This window comes from Melanotaenia boesemani, chromosome 4 (assembly GCF_017639745.1).
Source record: "Melanotaenia boesemani isolate fMelBoe1 chromosome 4, fMelBoe1.pri, whole genome shotgun sequence".
Taxonomy (NCBI): domain Eukaryota; kingdom Metazoa; phylum Chordata; class Actinopteri; order Atheriniformes; family Melanotaeniidae; genus Melanotaenia; species Melanotaenia boesemani.
In genome coordinates, this window is record NC_055685.1 from 5,198,213 (window position 1) to 5,216,248 (window position 18,036).

Here is an 18,036-nt window from a genome sequence, read left to right on the forward strand (position 1 = left end):
CATGATGTACAAGGATAATATGCAGATTAACAAGGAAGGTTGTACTGCTGGCTTCAAGAAAGATCAAGGTAAGTGATAAATCCATGCAAAAGACTTAAAATTACTCATGTTAATTTTAGATATATTATTTATCAGGCACTGTAGAGAGAAACTAGATTAATTTGCACCTTAAGATAGACTTAAGCTGTAGTACAGAAACTCCTGATATTATCTTTTTAGGTAAAAAAAATGCTTAAAAAAACACAAAAATAAAAACTGTGATAATGGACAGAAATTCAGACTTTTGTTAAATAGAATGAGTTCTTGACCATCTTTGCATCCAAAATTAAACTCTTTCATCATTTTATGAGCTAAAATCTCCCAAAACACCTAGGATGTAATGTTTTAATGTGTAAAATGTAGATAAATGTATAAAAAGAAATATGAAGGAATATTACACTGGGTTAAAAGTTGTGATGTGAAAGATGTTTTCGGTTAATCTTTTAAACAAAGGCTTCTTTCACAGCATTGGTCTCAGTCTTATAAAATGACGTGTAAACAAATCCCCAAACCTGCTCCTTTATTTCTTCCCACCATTTTCTTTTTTGTTGTAAAAGAAATAAAAACGCGGTCGTATAAAATGGATAAGTAGGTTAACTCGAGCAAAAGCAAATGATGGTGTAGTGGCTTTAATGAAGTTAGGAAAACTTTGGGAAGGTTGTTTAAAATTTACATATGTTTGGATTTATTTATTACACTGACTGTGTTACATTGACTTAAAAAAAATGCCCCCGCAGTAGTTTTTTTAAAGAGAAACTACATCAAGTATAATCGTTGATTAATGCTGCGTTCGATTTGACTCAGAGGTCGGAAGTCGGATCTGGGAATTAACAGCATCATTAATGGCTGAAGTCGGAGTTAATGAGTCTTTCCCGACTTTCTGAGTCGGATATCCGACTTCAAGAGACGTTCTTGTTGTATTTCCCACTGGGATCTCTGAAAATCCGACTTCTGATTACAAATCAAACGCACCATTAGTGGTTATCTAGCAAAACTGAATTAGTAAATCAGGACGTTTCTGTAATACAGTTCATGTTTTTCCTGCTCTGGTCATGTGTCCCTGATCTAAAGCTGTAGTGGTATAAAACTGATCTCATAAGATGATAAATTTTCAACAAACTAACATATTATGTTGTTTTTTTTCTCATTTGTAGAGGAGAATAGAACCATGACCCTCCCTGGTCCAGTGTCTGGAGAAGATGGGAGGACCAAAGCAATGAAGAGAAAAGCCAGTCCTCGTCTTCAGAGCCCTGCAAAAATGCCAAGGCTTTCTGAGGTAGATGGGCCATCGTCAATGTCACAAGACAAGGTCAATCAAGGGAACAGAAAAAGAAAACAGGATGAAGAAGAAGAAGCAGCACTAAGAAGAAAAAAGGACTTCTAGACCTTGTTCTGAGCGATGACACAGCATCCTCCTCAAACAGTAGTAGGTTCAACCTGTTTGTTAAATTATAACTGTGTAGTTAATGCATATTTTAGATTCTGTAAATGAATGTTATGATGCTCATTAACTTTGACACATTTCTTTAAAATAACCAGAATTCAGCCAAATGAATTATTGTTGTGATTGCCAACATGCTAACATTTATATGTGTTACTATCATTCAGAGGCTCCTGTAGCAGCACTAATGAAAGATGCAAAACATCTGAGGTCAGTCGTAAGAGGACGGCCTTCAGCACAGAAGAGGCACCAAGCAGGAAGAAAGACAAGAAGACAGCTCTCTCTGCAGAGGAAAGCACACAAGCGGTAAATCATTATTAATGTAGCATTTAGCTTCATGCTAGTCATTTATAACATAAGTATTTACTATTTCATATAGTTTAGGCAACATGAATAAATTATAACTGAAATTATTCTGATGGACCATAAAGCTAACTATGTGTTTGTGTTTTTAGCTGAATTTGAGGCTAAGTACAAAGAAGACGATTCTCTCAGCAGTGGAGGCTTTGGATCAGTGTTTGATTGCTACTGGAAAGCAGACAGTTTACCAGTATATTACTCACACACTCTCAGTCAAATTACACGAGGTATGTTTAAGAAATTCTAACCAAAATCTTGTTTGTATCTTGCAGGTGGCAATCAAACACAGACCAAAAGATAATGTGTTCTACGAATTCATTGACCAGGATGGCAGTAGGCTGACTGTGGAGGTGGTTGTCATGGAAAAGCTGAAAGCTGCAGCAACTGCCTCAGTGGAAAGTCAGCCCCAGTGGCCCCTGCTGGACTGGTAAAACCTGGAGCAAGAGCTGATTCTTGTGCTGGAGACCAGTGTCTGCTGTGGATCTCTTTCAGTACATTGAAGAATGTGGAGGTAGACTTTGAGAAGATGAGGCAAACATAAGTAGATGGATGATTATTAGGAGAACGGTGGATTTTTGTGTTGCAGAGACATTTTCAGACATTTGTTTTATTTGCATTGTTTACAGTTTGCTGATTGCTAAGACACATTTCTCGAAAGCTTCTCTCCTTTTCTCCAAACTGAACATAAAACCCAATTTTCAAGCTACATTCACAAAACTTCAGACTCTTCTTGCAAAACCAAACTCTCACCTCCAAACAGTTTAATATGCACACAAAACTGAACTATGATGGTAAATCAACATTAAACTACAGAACATCCTCATTGAGATGGATTCAGATATTCCACGACATTATCTCATTGACTTTGGTTTGAGGTTTAACTTATTTCAAGGCATCCTTTGTTATGTTGTCGGCAAACTTGATGGTCATGACAGAGCTTCACATGGGTGTACAGTCGCAAGTGTACAAAGAGAGCTGGAGGGGGGCTGAGGACACAGCCATGGGGGGGCCCCAATTTTCAGAGTCTGTGTGGGGGAAGACCACAGATTGTGGCCTGTTTGATAAGAAGTCCAGGATCCAGATGCACATTGATGTACGGATATGCAGGTCCCTGAGCTTTGTAACAAGTGTAGATAGTTAAATGAAGTTAAAAGCTAAAGTCCACAAACTGTTCCTCTGGTCCAGGTGAGAGAGGGCGGTGTGGGGTATGACTGCCACAGCATCATCTGTGGACCTGTTTGGCCTGTAGGCAAACTGTAGCGGGTCATGTGTAGCTGGCAGAGATGATTAGCTTGGACGATGGTGGAGGTGAGTGCAATGAGGCGATAGTCATTTAGATAACTCTCATTCTGCTTCTTTGGAACCAGGATTATTGTTATTTTCTTGAGGCAAGTGGGGACAACAGACTGGAGCAGGGAAAGATTGAAAATGTCTGTGAAGACATCTGTCAACACATCAGTGCATTATTTAAGAACATCTGTCCAAGTCAGCTGGAAAGGACAGTCATTCTGATCCAGAAGCACTACCAGCTCGCTGTTTCTCTCAAAACGTGCATAAAACAAGTTCAACTTGACACCTCCTCAAACCTTATGTTTTTCCCTTATACTCCTCGATGTTTCTGAGCCCTTTTCCACATGTCCTTGGTGTTCAAGCCTCTGTAACAAGACTGAGTTATATCCTTATATTGACTTGTAGCAGTTTTGATCATTTCCTCAAATAATACCATGCTTTTGTGTACTTACTGAGGTTACCAGAGTGGAAAGCTATTGCTCATGCTCTGAGCGCCAAGCTGACTGTTCCGTTAACTCATGGCTTCTGGTTGGTTTAAATCAGAACGGTAACTCACGGTACAACCATGTCAATAGATTAGTTAATGTATCCCGTTACGTGCTCTGTGTACTCAATGTTGGCACAAGCAGCATCTCAGAAAATGTCCCAGTTTGTTGTGGAGAAGCAGTCACGCAGAGCGGTGTCAGACTGGTTTGTCCAGCACTGTGTGGTCCGTGTTATTGGCTGTTGACTTTGTGCTTGTTGACCCTCTTTCCTGTCAGGTCAAGGCAGATGGCCGCCCTTCCTGAGTCTGGTTCTGCTGAAGTTTTTTTTCCTCCTTTAAATTAGGAGTTTTTTCTCTCCACAGTCTACTTGTGCATGCTCAGGATGGGGGATTGAATGGAAGATAAGATTCGATACAATCTGTTCTATGCAGGTTTCCTTTTAAGAAACTATATTATAAATAATAATAATAATAATAATAATGATAATAATAATAATGATAATAATAATAATAATAATTGAATAAATGGTAATTGATTAGCATCTAGAAATTTATAACTAATAACTAAACACTCAACAGTCCGTTGGTCTCTACATGTCAGTGTGGAAAAGATATGTAATGAACAGAGCAGACAGTGAAGGGGACAGAGTTCAGTCCCTTAGTCAAATGAACGCTATTAGAATTGATTTGAACACTTTGAAAGTGAATATGTGGGTCTACACCAAATTGTGTTAATTTCACTCTTCTTAGGGAGGTGGTAAATAAACACTAGTCTGATTTAAATACTGATTCCTTTAAACTGAGTTCAAAATAAGTATGTATAAACTCTTTCATTGGATTGTTTAACTGACAAACCACTGTGTGCACCACGTCTTCCCAGTGGTTTCTCAATTTGCCCAGAGCCCCACGTGGAGTCAAGTTCCTGTCTAAAACATGAACACCAGGCAACAGGGCAGAATATCTCATCTGTCATATATACTGTCTATACTGTCATATAGTCTGTTACTCTAAACAGCGGCTTTGCTTGCGTTCTCTCGTGTGACCTCATAATACCCTGTTTCCACCTTCTGATTTACAAATCCCAGAATGGTTTAGGCCCAGAATACATCTGTGATACGTTCAGAGAATATAAACCTAGCAGAGCTTTTAGATCCAAAGACTCTGGTCAACTAGTCCAGACCAGAGTCCAGACTAAACATGGAGAAGCAGCATTTAGCTGTTAGGATGCAAACAAGTGGAACAAACCACCAGTTGAGATTAAACTTTCACCAAATGTAGACATTTTTAAATCCAGGTTAAAAACATTTTTTTTGTCATGCGCCTATGTATGAAATCTGCACGGTAACTTTTTACCGTATCTTGCATTTAATCATTTTAATGTAATTTATTATTTTATTGTGATTATGTGTTGATGCCTTTTACTATTTCTAAATATCTGTAATGCTTTTGTTTTATATAAAGCACTTTGAATCATCCTGTACATGAAATGTGTTATACAAATAAACTGCCTTGCCTTGCCTCACTTTCCTGTTTCTCAGTAAGAGTGTTTAACATCTGAATCAAAGTCTGGTTGTTAAACCGCTCAACTTGCCCATTTCCTTGTGGATGATATGGACTAGTGCTCAAGCCTGCAATGCCACAATGCTCTTTCAGTTGAGCAAAAAGTTGGTGTTGAAATTCACCACCTTCATCAAGGTGAAGTCTCAGTGGAAATCCAAACTTTAAGACACTGATAGTGGTTCTCCCTGTAATGTCATGGTTGGTCTTTCCTGGTCGTGAGACCTTAGGATTCCAGAGTAAGATCACTTTTGACATCCAGGTAACTTCTTAGCTGCAGACCTGGTGTGATGGCACGAATCACTGCATCAATTATTTAATCTTCCTGGTAGCCTTTACTGAGCTCACCTTCAATCTGCCTGGCCAAACTTCTGAATGTGAGCCTGTGTTTTTGTCCAAGTTCCCCTGTTTGACCTGATATCTTAAAATCTTTGCACCACATGGTGCTATCTGAGGGTGCTGAAGCTTGTTTCTTTACTGGTGTGCTTTGTAGGCTCAGTTTCAGTTTCTTATTCTTAGTTGATGTATAGCTTCCTCTTTAGCTTGAAGTGTGGTCTTCTTTCTGCAGGTCTTCTCTCTCTTCCTAACTGCTACCTCTAACTCTGACATTTTTGCAATTTCAAGTCCTGTATATTGAGCAAATGAGACATTTCCCTTGTCTTCTAGCTCAGCTTTTCAACATAATCTTTAACAAGTGTGATTAGGTGGCCTTGAGTTTTGTTTGCACGTTGTTCTTATCCCAGTGCAGGTATTTATAGTACACAACATATGCTTAGTAGTTATTCAAAATTTAGTATATATAATTGACTTCTAACTGTATTTTTTCTACAGATCCGATTCCATTTCCATCAGAGAAGCACCATAAAACAGTTCAACGTGCATATCTATTAACTTTTTTGTATTGAAGTGCCCTCTAGTGGTGGTTGTGTGCCCTAGAAATACAACCTGCTGCACATATTGACAGAACCTTGATGAATGTCGGTGGTGGCTCATTTGTCTGATGCTAGGGTTTGATGACGGAAATTCATCTCGAGTTGTCACTTAAGGCTGGCAGATTTTTCTCTGACCAAACATCCCAGCTGTGCCTCCAAAATGTTGAATCCTTTGCTCTGTCAATTTGGAAGAGGTATGCTGTTACTTTAGAGCTAAATTCAGGACGGAGATGCAGCCGACGTCTTCACTTAATTTTGCTTTATTCCAAAGAGCGCATGTCATCATTGTGTGAGCGCACAACACAACTCTCTGCTGGTCAAAAGCAGACGATCATGTAATCAAACTCTTATCAAATATTAAATACTGTACAAGGTCTTTATAAATGTTGTACCGTATTAGGAAGACTTAGTTGTAACAATTATGAAAAAAATGAAAAAACATTATGAAATATTAATTTTTAACTCTCGAAATTCCACCATAAAATGATTTTTTTAAACTGTGTATGATACACTAAGTATTTTGATCATTTTTAACATGTCACATTGTTACTTTTTCAAAGGCCGACCAAGTGTGAAAAGGAGAGGAAACACTGGCAGAGTTGATGGTGAGCTGTTTTTTCTGATACCTGGCTTTATCAAAAAAGAGAAGAAAAAAAAAAAAAAAGAAACATGTTAAAATCTGAGTGAGAAAACAGGGATTTGGGGCATTGCTGAGAACACTATATAGCTACTGCTATCAAACAAGGTTGGGGGGGAGGGGGGTATTTCTTATTCTGGGAAATTAACTGGCAGAAATAATTAAATCTAGCTCTTTTCTCCAGTTCATTTAAAGAAGCCCTTAATTCCTTCTATAAATGTTCAGTCTTAAAACAGTTTCTCTGAAAAATTCTATAACTTCAAAACAGCTTCAGTAACCCAAGAACAATATTCTTCAAGGAGATTTGACTCATTTTCATGGGTGCCACTTTATCTAGAATCTAATCTCCATGTAATTCTTGTCTGCTCAGATGTAAAGTTACCTATTGACACAAAGTACTTTCTATTCTCTAAATAAGATTTAAACCAGTGTAGCGCAGTGCCAGAGAGGCCCACCCAGTTCTCCAGTCATTCAAACAATATATTGTGGTCAACTGTATCAAATGCAGCTCTGAGGTCCAGTAAGACTAAGACTGACATTTTTCAATAGTCTGTATTCAAACATATGTCATTAATGACTTTGGTCAAAGCCTTCTCAGTGCTGTGGTGCTTTCTAAAACCTGACTAGAAGACATAGTAGCAGTTGTTTTGTGTTAAAAAGTCTTTTAGTTGATGAAAACTGCTTTTTCGATTATCTTAGAAAAGGAGGATTTGAGATTGGTCTGTAATTCCCAATTTGTGTCTTGTCTAGATTGTCTTTTTTTAGCAGAGGCTTGATTATAGCTGTTTTTCGAAGTTCTGGGAAGATGCCCGAAATTAAAAACAAGTTCTTTGAGACCTTTTTGAAGAGATCTGTGGGCTGGATGTCCAAGCAGCAAGAGGAGGACATAAGCTGACATCAGCTGACATTAAATGCTGCCCAGATCTCTGCTGTTATTGGGATTAAACTGTGTCATAGTGTTTAAACTGGTTTTCAATGGACAGTATGTCTTTTGAACCTGCTGTTGATAAACCAACTACTTGTCTGATATTTTGGATTTTTTCCGTGAAAAATTAGGCAAACTCATTGCAGGCCTTGGTAGAAGTTTCTCTTTATACATGTCATAATGAACCCGTAAATTTGTTTTTCTCCATCTACACTCAGCCTTCCGACTTTCTTTTTCCATGCTTCACCAATGTGGAATTTCTCCATGGAGACTTTTTCTTTCCAGAGACAACCTTCACCTTAATAGGAGAAATCGCATCCATAATATTTAACATTTTAGCATTAAAACTAGTGAAAAGCTCGTTGGCTGAACCCCCTGATAGGGCAGGTGTTAAAGAGAAGGCCTGGTTAAACATCCCACTCATGTTTTCAGTTATACACTGTTTTGCGATCATCTCTATTGAGACATTTGTGTGAACAGGAACTGTACAATCAAAGAAAACACAGTAATGATCAGACAGGCCCACATCACACAGAGTAACCTTGGAAACATCCAAACCCTTAGAAATCACTAAGTCTAGAGTGTGTCATTTAATGTGTGTGGGCTCTGTTATATGCTGAGTCAGCCAAAAGTTCTCCAGACTGTTACTCAGATCTTTAGTCGATTTGTCCTGAGGGTTGTCTACATGGATGTTAAAATCACCAACAATAATTACACAGTCAAAATCTAAACAGATTGTAGCCAGCAGTTCACTAAACTCACCATGAAATGCTGCACAGTGCCCTGGTGGTCTATAGAAATTTTGATATATTATTTTGTAATAAGCTTTCAACTGAAGAGCCACGTATTCAAAAGAAGTAAAACTTCCAAGAGATAACTGCTTACGCTGAAATGATTCATTAAATAAAACTGCTACTCCTCCTCCTCTCCTTTTCAGTCTGACCTTACTGATAAAACTAAAGTTGGGAGGGGTTGATTCTATAAGAGCAGCTATGCTGTTTTTTTTTTGTTTTTTTTTTGGTTTAACCAGGTTTCAGTTAAAAACATCAAGGTTGTGCTCAGTTATAAAATCATTAATTAAAAATGTTTTCCCTGCTAATGACCTAACATTTAATAAAGCTAACTTGATGGGTTTAGATTTGTTTACCCTATGTTTGGGGGCACGCTGGGGCTCACAGGGTATGTTAACTCTACTTGGAGACTTTTAAGCAGCTCTCTGTGTTCTGACCGTGCTACTTTTCTCCTTCTGTTACCAAACACTGCAGATATTTTTGAACCTTCTAATAAACAGGGATCTAGCTGGTCCTGGGAAAAATCATGACTGCCGTTATCTATGCAGCCTGGACCCTCCACACATCATACATCTGAAACGTGAAGCTGGCATGGTGGTACAGGAGGGGCTGGGTGCCCTCCCTTTAGTCGTTCTGGTGGGGGGGTTTATGGTGGACAAAAACATACTGGGGCATGTGGTTAGTTTGGTTGCAATAGTGACCAGCTCCTTCATCTAGGAGGTGAAGTCCAGGAGGGTGGGGAGGATGGGGAGAGGGAGGATGACCTGGGTGGATTATGATGAGATGATGGGGGTGGATCCTCGCTGAGAGCTTTGGGGCTTTTTTTGGGAGGGGGCTGAGGAGGTTTTTTCCTAAGGTTTCCTCTACGCTCTGTCTTATCACAATGTTTTGGTCTCTCTTGTCTGTTGTCCTTGTCCAAGGGAACAGAGTGTCTGTTCAGAGAATAAAACAGGTTAGAGGCGAACAGCTTCACTCCTGACCTGTTCAGGCAGAATCCATCCATCTTTAAAAAAGTGCCTGCGGTCCCAGAAGAAGTTGAAGTTGTATATGAAATGAACTGGATGTGTGGTACATGCAGCCAACAGCCATGCATTCTGAATTAACAGCTTACTGAATCTCTCCACTCCTCCTCTGAATGGAGGGAGAGGGGCACTGATGAATATCAAGGGCATCCAGACAGCTGACCGTATCCAGCAGTTCAGTAAAATCCTGCTTCAGCACCCCAGATTGTTGTTTCACGACATCATTCGACCCCACATGCAGGATGAGGTTTTCCACACTTGGGCGTGCCGCCACAATTTGCGTAATTTTGTCTTTCACATCTGATACCATATCCTTGGGAAAGCACAGTACTTTTGTACATTTTCCACATACATTTCTCACGTCTTTCACACCGAAGTCACCAACAATCAGAGTCTGAGGCCCAGCCGTTCGCATTTCTTGTCGCCTTTTACTTTCTGAGTTATTTTTTGGTCTAACCTTGGTTTGTAGGGAGATTTCATCTCAGTCATCAGATGTAGATCCAGAATCCTGCAGCAATGGAGCAAACCTGTTCTGTAGTTGCATGTCCGGTGGTTGTGGAGAGGATTTGTTAGTTTTCCTTCTGATAACTAGCCACGACTGTGTCTTGCTAATGAGAGAGATTGAGGATGTGCTTGGTCTGAATGGTAGAGCAGGCCAGCCTGTCATGTCACTAATCTCAGTGAACTGGGCTCTGCCTGTTACTCGTCCTTCCATTTCCCTGTAAGATGATTTACTCTGTGGCTTGGCACCACAAGCATTCCAGGGACTATCAGTGAAAGAGTTATTACCTTGTAGATTGTCCTCCTTTTTCTTTCCAGCTAAGTTTGTGCCAATTAGCTGTGTGCAAGCACAATCATGTCTGCTGTTTTTATCAAAGGCAAAGTTGTTTCATTTTCACACAATCCATTCACTTCCACATTCACCTCGAGCTGTTGAATCTTTGTTTCCAGCATGTTGACCCTCTGTAGAAGTTTGTAATTGTCATCTGTAGAGAAAGGAGGCATCTTGCAGCTAGTAGAAAAGGCTTCTTCTGTTTGTAGGCCACGCTGACCTGACACTGACAAGATTGTAAGAGTCTTAAAAAATAGTAGTATCCAACCAATTCTACCACAAAATATAGTCCCGGTGATTAATGAGTATCCAGGAGCCATTGCTCATAAGTTTCTTGAGTAGAAAAATAAGAATATTGGCAGAAGCGAGAGCGAAGCAGCAAGCGTCAGCAGGGAACAGCTGAAGGTCTCACATTCTTCACCTTTGGGGTTTTATTGGGGAATCCTCTCCATCTGTCCCAAGGTCTGTGTGTTAAACAGCCTCTGGAAGCTTTAGTCTCGCCTCATTGGAATCATCTACCAAATAACAACTACTTTATGGTTCATTTTTTGTTATTCACATGAAAAAGTCCAAAAGCAACTGATATATTTCAATAATGCACCTATATAAAATTTCTGCATTTGCATTTGTTCGTGACAAATTATGTGTATTTACATGTTCAATCAGAGATTAGTCTCAACAGGCACCAGAAATCACACAACTCTACTTGATGTGAATATAACTCGGACCCTTTATGGTTTCCAGCCTGCTCCAGGTTGCTCTTGGTGTTTTGTGGCCTTGACAACATCCACTTTGTTTGGTGGCCACATATATTCATCCCTGCTGACCCACTTTAATGGTATCACCTCCACTTCATTAGTTTTCTCAAATATACCTATGTGATACATTGCCTATATAAAATGTAAAGACATGTTTATTTTCATGTTACTAAAATTTGTTATCTAACTGGAGAACATGAGAGCAATATAATTAGTGACTAAGACACTGATGACAAAAGTTTATACATAACAGTGCATTCAATCCTGTCATTCACATGGACCCTATTTGGGGAGGGGGGTTCAGTGACCCTTGTTGAGACATTCATTTGAATGTATAAGGGGAATAACAACAAAGTCATCATGATATGGCAATCTGGTGTACTTTTGTACACTTTCCTCCATCTGAAAATACTTAACTTTAGTGGAAAATTTGAAACTTTGTATATTCCTAACTCTCTGGAAACAAATGGATGTAGAAAGAATGGTTCCTTGCATCTGTATTCTTTGCCTGCAATGTATTCTATTCCTCCATCAATAGGAAAGTTTTCAACCAAGACTACTTTGTTCCTAATTTTGATGCATGAATCTCTCCTTGAAGGTTTGACAGTTATCTCATACATGGAGAACACGTTAAATTGGTGTACTTCTACACTAGTTGACTCTTGCACAGGCCCATCTTCATGTTCCAACCTCTGTACCTTATCTATTTGAGAACAAAGATCAGGAGTAGAATTGAAAAGAATTATCATGCAAGACCATGTATGTTGTAAACTAAAATTATCGCCTATAAAGACAAAGTGTTCATCAAATGAAACCAATAAAAAGTTTGCAAAGTCATTAATTCTGAAAGAATATTCTGAGCTCACTAAAATGTACACACCAACAGACAAAAGCATGAAATTGTCATATAGTTGAGACTTCAGCCCATCCTTCAATACAGGCCCAGTATGCAACAAAAACTGGCGTATTTCAGTTGCCTTCCACCTGTTTCTCGCAGTCAGTGTACATGGTCTTCTGGCAAACTCTGATGGAATATAATCCTTCAAAGCAAGTAGTCGCTCTGAAACCAATGAAGCCTGAGTAGATAACATACGACAACATAATGAGCCAGGAGGACCCAACCACAAATCAAGCAGACGTCTCATTACCCCCAAGCACTTTAAGTCCATGTAATCATAAGGGAAGGTGGCAACCATGTCAATATATCATATCAATGGGCCGGCATTGCTCAGTGGGTAGTGATTGTCCTGTAGCCCAAGGGTTGCCAATTCGATCCCGGAGAGCTCATGTCAAGGTGTCCCTGAGCAAGACACCGAACCCCTAATTGCTCCTGATGGGTCGTGGTTGAACGCCTTGCATAGCAGCTTCCGCGATCAGTGTGTGATTGTGTGTGTGAATGGGTGAATGTGATGTATATGCAAAGCACTTTGGATAAAAGTGCTATATGAGTAGAGACCATTTACCAATATCAAGGCTGGACAAAGGTGAGCATTCACGATGGCGGTCCTCATCAGTGGCTTGTCTAAAACATTTGTCTGTCCTGCGCCTTGCACTGACCTCAGGGAATGTCATCTGGCTACCCACTCAAACACCACTTTGATGGCACTTGTCGCATTCATGATATGCAGTATGCTTGGGCTGGTGTGTCACAGACAACAGAGCTGACATTTAAAACAAATGTCTTAAAAAAAAAAAAAAAGGCTCAGTGTTTTTAATTCATTCACCAGATGTCAAATATTCTGACAAAGTAAGGTTTAGAATTGCCACAGAAAAGGCCAATCACCACTGGGTTCTTACTGTACCCCTGCAAAGCATTGGCCAAAACTGAGTGCCTGTGCTCTTAAAAAGTGGAAGACCATCAAAATTCAGCTGTAGTTTGAAGGCGTGTCTATCTGGGAGAACAGACCACACACTGTCCAGAATCCTGTGAAATGCATTTATTATATGTAAATAGTGAAATATTCCACTTACATAAGCCTCAGTTTTGTATGTTGTTCTTGTATGTTCTTCCATCTTTGGGCAGAAAGGGATTGTGGTGTTTGAGGATGGAGAGCAAAGCTGATAAAGCCATCAGAGAAATGCTAAACTCAGTAGCCCAGTCTGCAAGAGAAGCCCCTAAATCAGAAGTGCTCTCGCTGCATGCATCTGTGTGATCCATGTCCATCTCATCAGAATCATCAAACCTACGTTCTGCCTCCATAGTTAGACTAAGCTCACTCTCTTCATCACTATCAGTGTGCCTCACTTCACATCCACCCGATGCCTTAATCTTTAAGCCTACCTCCATGTTTCCATTTGTCATTTTCCTGCTCATTTTCTACTGTGTCCACAAGTTTTTGTACCCTTTTCAGTGCTCGTCTTCTCATATTCCTCCACTCACTGTATCCCCAGTTCCCTTCCATATCACTTACACTGCTGTCCTGCTTAAAGTCAAAATCTGGAGCACAGCCCTACATCCATCCATCCATCCATCCATTTTCTGCCGCTTATCCGGAGTCGGGTCACGGGGGCAGCTGCCTAAGCAGGGAAACCCAGGAGGCATCTTAAACAGATGCCCGAGCCACCTCATCTGGCTCCTCTCCATGTGGAGGAGCAGCGGCTCTACTCTGAGCCCCTCCCGGATCACCTAGCTTCTCACCCTATCTCTAGAGGAGAGCCCGGCCACCCTGCGGAGAAAACTCATTTCGGCTGCTTGTACTCGCGATCTTGTTTATTCGGTCACTACCCACAACTCATGACCATAGGTGAGGGTAGGAATGTAGATCGACCGGTAAATCGAGAGCTTTGCCTTTTGGCTCAGCTCCTTCTTCACCACGACAGACTGATGCAGAGTCTGCATCACTGCAGACGCGGTACCGATCCGCCTGTTGACCTCCCGCTCCATCCTTCCCTCACTCGTGAACAAGACAAGGTGAACTCCTCCACTTTGGGCAGGACCCTATTGCAGACCCAGAGAGAGCACTCCACCCTTTTCCGGCTGAGGACCATGGTCTCGGACTTGGAGGTGCTGATTCTCATCCCAGCCGCTTCACACTCGGCTGCGAATCGCTCCAGTGAGAGCTGAAGATTACGGCCCGATGAAGCCAACAGAACCACATCATCCGCAAAGAGCAGAGACCCAATCCTGAGGCCACCAAACCGGATCCCCTCAACACCTCGGCTGCACCTAGAAATTCTGTCCATAAAAGTTATGAATTGAATCGGTGACAAAAGGCAGCCTTGGCGGAGTTCAACCCGCACTGGAAACGATTCTGATTTACTGCCGGCAATGCGGACCAAGCTCGGACACCAGTCGTACAGGGACCAGACAGCTCGTACAGGTGAGTCCGGCACTCCATACTCCCGGAGTACCCCCCACAGGAGTCAAAGGGGGACACGTTCGAATGCCTTCTCCAAGTCCACAAAGCACATGTAGATTGGTTGGGCAAACTCCCATGCCCCCTAAAAGACCCTGAAGAGGGTGTAGAGCTGGTCCACTTTTCCACAACTGGGACGAAAACCACACTGCTCCTCCTCAATCCGAGGTTCAACTATCCAACGGATCCTCCTCTCAGGCACCCCTGAATAGACCTTACCGGGGAGGCTGAAGAGTGTGATCCCCTTTTTGAAGAGGGGGACCACCACCCCAGTCTGCCAGTCCAGGGGAACTGTCCCCGATGTCCATGCGATGCTGCAGAGGCATGTCAGCCAAGACAGCCCTACAGCATCCAGAGCCTTAAGGAACTCTGGGCAGACCTCATCCACCCCCGGGGCCTTGCCACCGAGAAGCTTTTTAACCACCTCAGCGACCTCAGCCCCAGAGATAGAAGAGCCAGCATCAGCTACCCCAGACTCTGCTTCCTCATTGGAAGACGTGTTGGTGAGATTGAGAAGGTCTTCGAAGTATTCCCTCCACCGCCTCACAACGTCCCGAGTCGAGGTCAGCAGCCCCCCATCCTCACTGTACACAGTGTTGACAGAGCACTGCTTTCCCCTCCTGAGCCGCTGGATGGTGGACCAGAATCTCCTCGAAGCCGTCCAGAAGTCATTCTCCATGGCCTCTCCAAACTCCTCCCATGCCCGAGTTTTTTCTTAGTGACTGCCGAAGCTGCGCTCTGCTTAGCCCGCCGATACCCATAAGCTGCCTCTAGAGTCCCACAGGCCAAAAAGGCCCGATAGGACTCTTTCTTCTGCTTGACGGCATCCCTTACTGCCGGTGTCCACCAACAAGTTTGGGGGTTACCGCCACGACAGTCACCAACGACCTTACGGCAACAGCTGCGGCTTGCCGCCTCGACAATAGAAGCACGGAACACAGCCCATTAGGAGTCAATGTCCCCCGCCTCACCTGAGACATGGTTGAAGCTCTGCTGGAAATGAGAGTTGTAACTCTTTCTGACAGGGGACTCTGCCAGATGTTCCCAGCAGACCCTCACAACACGCTTGGCTCTGCCATGCCTGACCAGCATCCTCCCCCACCATCTGAGCCAACTCACCACCAGGTGGTGATCAGTTGACAGCTCCGCCCCTCTCTTCACCCAAGTGTCCAGAACATGCAGCCCGCAAGTCCGACGACACGACTACAAAGTTGATCATCGAACTTATGTTACGACCCATATCAGAGGAATGGAAGGGCGCAACATAAAAGCACGTTGAGGACAGGTGTAAAAGTCAACCAACACAGTTTATTGACATAAATGTAAAACGACAAATAAAACCTGTAACAAAAGATGGTAAAGTGTTGGGGTTAGTGAAACTGCTGAAATAAAGACAAAAGATTTAACCCAAAACCAAACACAAACACCACCGAGTAAAACCAAAACGTGTCCATAACTCGGGGTGATAATGAAACAAACCAAAAGGCAGCAGTTCCAATAAACTAAGTGACATCCGTCACAACCAAAAGCCTAATCTAGCCCAACACAACATAAACCTAAAACTTAACACAAAGATAACAAAATGGATGAACACAAACGAAAGCCTAGTGATGCTTAAACCAATACTGAGTGTAGAACAAAAGGTAGGTCCAAACTAAATGTGAAACTAAATGGACTGTTCTACCTTTCCCCCCTCGGGGAACACACGTGCAGGCAGGAGTTGTCCTGCTGCACACACTCAAACTGTCCAACACCAAACAGACTACCAACCAGCACAACAAACACCCAGTAAAACATCACCGCCATTATCCAGCCAAACACAATGAGAAGAGGCCACTTGTGCTAATTAGCCTCTCTCATCCCAAGTGAGGGGAAGCAGCCTGTGCAGCGCTACTTCTCCCTCCCGACTACACACTGCAGCAGCTCTTTATTTCCTGGTTTCCAGGAAGCTGCAAGGTGATTGGCTCGAAGGCCAACCAATCAGAGGGAAGGAGATTGATAGACAGCCAATCCAGCCAGTCCAAAGACACATCAGGGTTCAGCCTTTTCAGGCTGAACAAGTCCCAGCTGTAGGCAATGATCACCACTAAACTCACGTCCCTCAGGGGACGTAACAGGTCTAGAGTGTCCTGGTGCCAAGGGCACATGTGGACACTCTTTTGTCTGAACAAGGTGTTCGTTATGGACAGTCCATGACGCGCACAGAAGTCCAACAACAAAACACCATTCAGATTTAGATTAGGGGGGCCGTTCCTCCCAATCACACCCCTCCAGGTCTCGCTGTCATTGCCCACTTGAGCATTGAAGTCCCCCAGCAGAATGAGGGAGTCCTCGGAAGGAGTGCTCTCCAACACCCCCTCCAAGGACTCCAAAAAGGGTGGGTACTCTGAACTGCTATTTGGTGCATAAGCACAAACAATAGTCAGGACCCGTCCCCCCACCCAAAGGCAGAGAGAGGCTACCCTTTCGTCCACCGGGGTAAACCCCAATGTACAGGCGCCAAGTCGGGGGCAATGAGTCGGGGGCCTGCTCGGCGCTTCTCACCGGGAGCAACTCCAGAATAGAAGAGGGTCCAGCCCCTCTCAAGGACAGTGGTTCCAAAGCCCAAGCCGTGCGTCGAGGTGAATCCAACTATATCTAGCCGGAACCGCTCAACCTCACGCACCAGCTCAGGCTCCTTCCCCGCCAGAGAGGTGACATTCCACATCCCCAGGATTAGACCGCCAGGGTCCCCGCCTCTGGCAGCCGCCCAGCTCACACTGCACCCGACCCCTATGGCCCCTCCTGCAGGTGGTGAGCCCACGGGAGGAGAAGGCCCGGCCACCAGGCGCTCAACTCCATGCCCCACCTCCAGGCCTGGCTCCAGAGGGGGGCCCCGGTGACCCACGTCCGGGCAAAGGAAAACTTGGTCCTTGCTTTCTTATCATCATTGGGGCGATTTGAGCCGCACTTCGTCTGGTCCCTCCCCTAGACACCTGTTTGCCATGGGTGACCCTACCAGGGGCATGAGCCCCCGACAGCATAGCCGCTAGGATGATCAGGATGCACAAACTCCACCACGATAAGGTGGCGGCTCAGGGAGGAGCCCTACAAAGAATAAAAATTTAAGATTAATTCAAATAATGCAACATTTGATAGATGCTGATTATGTTTACAGTTGACATATTTTTGTGCCAGGAATCCCCAGATGATTTGTGTTTGTGTGTCCAAATTTTTCATAATTTTGTAAAAAATAGCAGAGCTACAAGATCGCAAAGCATCCAATGTGATGTGCTGCAAGCTTGAAGATCTGCTTATTACTGATTATCCAATATATAAAATTAATCAAAGTGGTTCAACTGATTTTGATGATACAACCTTTGCTGTTGACCCTCTGACCCCAATTTTGGAACCACTACAATAGATTTCAATTCATTAAAATGCATACAGACATCTGTAATCATGATCAATGATTATACTGTACCTTACACATTCTTCGTCTTTACACTGGCCTGCACAGCCCTACAATATAAGTAAAAGAAATAAAAAATATTGAGGCAACTTCATAATAAACAAGTTATAAAATAGTAAAAATAATTAAATCTACAAATATGTTTTACATATAAATCAATT

General features: G+C 42.6%; 1 long non-coding RNA gene across 1 annotated transcript; it reads left to right on the top strand.

Annotated features, from left to right (window-relative positions):
• The first annotated feature begins 854 nt into the window (after positions 1-854).
• LOC121638901 lies at positions 855-2,681 on the top strand. Its single transcript, XR_006010100.1, has 4 exons — positions 855-1,465; positions 1,648-1,786; positions 1,936-2,030; positions 2,113-2,681. It is a non-coding gene; the product is annotated as an uncharacterized LOC121638901 (long non-coding RNA).
• Positions 2,682-18,036: the final 15,355 nt, after the last annotated feature.